At 50.5% G+C, this 4,482-nt stretch overlaps 1 pseudogene; it reads left to right on the top strand.

Moving 5' to 3' along the window:
* Positions 1–330: 330 nt before the first annotated feature.
* Positions 331–932, top strand: LOC104533569 (annotated as a pseudogene).
* Positions 933–4,482: the final 3,550 nt, after the last annotated feature.

The raw sequence follows: 4,482 nt of genomic DNA on the forward strand, positions 1-4,482 counted from the left end.
TGATTCTGTGATTCTGTGATTCTGTATGAAGACAGCTTACCATGGCATCGTGCCTGACGTGGGGTCGTGCATCTGCCTTTCCCAGGGAGGCCATAGGTGGAGAGTGCCCTTACAGCATGGAAGCAGGGGAAGAATCTCACTTCACCCCCTGTTCGGAGGAAAATGTGAGTCAGCAGACATATTTACATGGATGTGGCTACGGTCACGTTGGTTTAGGACAGGCTCTGGGTGGTCTCTGTGTGTGGACAGTGCCACCGCCGTGGGTTCAGGGTGTTCCTCTGCTGCTGCGTGCTCATGAATGCAGATACTGGCCTCTTATCATCACCTGAGCTTTTCTGTTTTGCCTTCTACGTCTCACAAAGCTTTTAAATGTGATCTCTTTGCAGGATGTGATCTGTGGAGCGCTGATTTCGGCTGTGCTGCTCGTGCTCTTGTATCCTGCATGGGACACGATAGATCACTTGTTGCTAACCAGTCCCTTCTGTCCACTGGTTTCCATAGTTGTGCCTCTTGTCTTATGCTACAACTACCCCAAACTAGACTATTACAGACCTACCAGGGGAGACACCACTACTATCTTGGGAGCAGGAGCTGGGGCAACTGTGGGATTTTGGTTGAATAACCAGTATGCCATGCCAGCCTACGCCAGTGAGAATTTTCACCTTGGATTTCCTCTGATCACAGGTAAGATAGTGGTGGTAGCACTAGCCAGGTTCTCCGTAGGGATCTTTGTTGTTCTCCTGACGCGCCAGCTGGCGAAGAGCGTGGTCCTTGGCGTGCTGGGCTATCGGTACAAGTTTCCCATCGGCGACCTGGAAGCCCAAAGGCGACTGGAAGTGGAAGTGCCATATAAATTCATAACGTACTCCTCAGTGGGCCTCAGTGCCACCGTGCTTGTGCCGCCTCTGCACCAGCTGCTAGGATTGATGTAAGCGCAGCGCCTTCCTTACAAAGCGATGTACGGCACCCCCGTTTCAGAGACGCGATGAGTCAATCGAGGCTGGTAACTTGACCAAAACGTGGTTTGTGCCTTTCTGCACTGGCCTAAAATACCCGATTTAAAAGAGTCACAGGAATGGCTGTACACAAATAACTTTGGGATAGAAATCACTGACCTCACTGTGTCCCATAATTGGAGGCTGCTGGCCCAGGTGACTAGAGATGACAAGCACAGAGTACAAAGCCAGAATCCCTGCCAGAGTGGCAGCAGTGGTTGGTTTGCCGTGGGGCCAGGGGCGCTGTGGCAAGCGTGGCTGTGCCTGCAGGAAGTGGGCCCCAGGACTCCATGGGCTGCAAAACTGCCTGCCTGGCTGCAGGGTGGCTTCTGCTGAAGCAGGTGAGCAAGCCAAGGAAGGGCTCGTGCCTGGGGCACAGGGCACTGAGCAGCCGGTCGCGGGGGAAGAGGCGACCAGCCAAGAGCACAGGGCTGGCCTTGGGGCATGCAGAGCTCTGTCTGCACCCTGCCGTCCCCTGGGTACTGGGGCTGAAGGAGGAGTGGCTGAAGATGAGAAAGTGATGTGGAAGTGGAGGCTCTTCATGTGCTGGCACCTTCCCACTGCTGGGCTTCAGTGGAGCATCCTCCTGGCCGAGATGGCAGGTTTCTTCAGCAAGCAGCAGCAGCAGAGATCAAAGATGGCCACACTTGGGTAGGGCTGAGCATGGCCCTAAAGAAATCTGATGATTATTGTACTTGTCACTTGTCATAGTGTCCTCTGACAGCACCTGGCTATTTCTGCGTGTATGGCTTTACCACTGCAATCCCTCAAAAAAACCACAAACAAACAAAAAAGGAAAACAAAAGAAAGAAAGAAAAATCCAGCAGAAAACATTTTAAGTGATTTGTAACAAATTTATCTTGGATATTAATAAGAAAGCCTCCACTAAAAGATCCTCTGCCAATGTACAACCGAGCAGAGCTGTTACCACAATGTTTAGGCTTGTATTCAAGCTGTTTAACTCTGGTTTAGCTTCCCTGTCCCAGGGATGGGACAAAGTGCAGGGGTGACAACTAGCGTTCTTAAACTGCGTTGTGGAAGGAGCTGAGTGGTGACTCTGGTGACTGCAACGTGTGGTAACAAAAAGATGCCATCATTTTCTGGTGCTGCACAGCATTATGGCTGGTCTTCCATGCATCCTGCAATACTGTGTATACGCTTGGAGAATAGCAGTCGAGGAGTTCATAGGAGGATTGTCACTGTGACTCAGGCTGCTGCTTCTAAAAAAGTATATACCAGCTGTTGGACCGATGAGCTGTTGAGAAATACAGCGGTGAATGTGGTCTGCTTGGCTAGGAAAATGTAGTGCACTATGACCGTGGAGCTTCAAGCATGGCCCCCGTGCCTTGCCCTGGCAGAACATACAGTGACCGCCAGCTTCTTAACCACGCATGCTCGTTGTCTTGGCTGCAAGAAAAACGAACCTGAAGAATGTAAAGGAGGTGCTTTGCCATAAGTTGATTGCTTGGATAAATATTATCAAGTTCCGAAAAATGTAGCTGGATTTTTGTCCAAAGAGCGGGAGCCACGCACATGGGAGATCCGCACAACTTTGAAACGCAGGCAGAAATTTTAACCATTTTTAGATCTGAGCAGGCTGTGAGTACTTGTTTTAAATTGGGCTGTGTGGGCTTTCCTCGTGCATGCAAACGGCTCCGGCGAGGCTTGCGGCAGGGCACGCACCCGCTCACACCCGCGCCTCGCTGAGCCCCGGGCTCGAGCCACCAGAGCTGCGAGGGCCCGTCCTCAGCCTCCCCACACCACACACACCACAGGAGCGCTGCCGTCCAGCTTTACACCACCTTGACAACACCTTCAGCTGCCAAGCGGCAGAGCTGCAGCCCTGTGGAGGGGCCACGCCACAGTGAACTGCACCAAAACTGGGGAAAAAACCTTGACAGCAAGCTGAGTGTTTAAGCTGCGGGGTGGAATCCATCCCAAGAAAGGCACCGTTTGACGGGGACGTTCATGCGGTTTTGCGTGCGGAACTTCCGTTCTGAATCACAGCTATTTTGTGCTATGAAGATTTTATAAATTGTATAAAAATGCTTGGATTTCTAAAGTATGCGCACAAGTATTTTTATCTTTTATAGTATTCACCTGCATGTGATTCATGCGATACGTGCAAACAGACTTGGTTCAAATTTTAAAATATACGTATTTTGCAAACTCTGGTGTTTCTCTGTTCATTTTGTGTCCCCTGTTGCTACTCGTAAATGATTGATATAAAGGGAATGGGTTGCTATTTAAAAGGCTTCTGAAATGCAGCCACCCCCCTCTCTTCCCAGGCGGGTCTGCTCATGGTCCCTCCTCTCCTGCTCAGCCTGGCTGCCAGCTTCAGCTCCTCTGGGCTCAGCAGAAACCTCCTGCTTTTTTAAAGCATAAAACACGACTGCTGATCTGCTCACAACTATTTGTTCCATCCTTTGCAAGTGGAAATGCACGAGTTGCCTTGTCATTAGTGATAAGGGACACCTGGGCACCTGGAATCTCCTTCACCTGCAATGTCTCCAATAGGTTAAACAGTTAATTGGAAGCTAAATTTTATTTTAAATTAATATATGCCATTATAGCATGACACCCCATAAATTGCAGAATATTTTGTGTTCGCTGAGGAGCCTAACAGAGTTTTGTCTTCAAGGATGCATGTTTGAAACTGGATAGGGCCGTGTCCTCCCCTCAGCATCACGTCCTGCCTGGGAGTGGTGTGCCCATGGGCCTCCAGGTGCCCACAGCTGATTGGGGTGAGCGCAGATTGCTGCAGCATTTCTGGGCTACCAGGACCAGGCAAGGCTTTCAGCTGGGCTTGGTGCTGAGGCTGTGCCTGTGGGATGCCCTCAGGACCAGAGCCGTTCCTGCAGGCAGGCTTGAAGACGCGAGTCCTCTGCCCAAGGTCAGACACGTCACCCTTTCTGTGTTTCCTTAACCTGAAGCACCAGGTCCTCCTGCAAACCCATGTGTGTCCTTGCTGTCTTTGGGAATGCTTCCTCTCCACGCTCACGCTTTGGGTGCCTCTGCATCTCCAGTGTGATGGTAGAAAATGGGGGCTTGTGTCTGGTTTGCTGGTTGCATTCTGTACTCAGTAACACAAAGGCATCAGCTAAACCCTCTTGGCTATGTGTGCTCATTTTTTAAGGTAAAACTCTGCTCTTGATGTGAACAGGGTAGGAGACAACTTCCAGGTATGGGGGCATCAGCCTTGGAGCGTGGACTGCTGACTCGTGCTGGTCCCCCAGCACAGAAACAGCTACTCTGCCAGCGTCTAGATATTATTGCACCCCTCTGCAGGTATTAAAATTCAAACCAGCCAGCACTGGATTTGGCTGGTTCAATTTTCCAGCAGTAACTTTGTCATGACCGAGCCTCCTAATCCATCCAGGGTTCTATGTAAAGCTGCGAGTGAGCGTGCAGGTTGCTTTTCTGCATACAGGCGATGGAAAAAAAATGGTTTCAGTTTCAGTTCTAGCACTCCTAATGCCTGCTGCAA

This window comes from Mesitornis unicolor, unplaced genomic scaffold, assembly GCF_000695765.1.
Source record: "Mesitornis unicolor isolate BGI_N332 unplaced genomic scaffold, ASM69576v1 scaffold54200, whole genome shotgun sequence".
In the NCBI taxonomy this organism is placed as follows: domain Eukaryota; kingdom Metazoa; phylum Chordata; class Aves; order Mesitornithiformes; family Mesitornithidae; genus Mesitornis; species Mesitornis unicolor.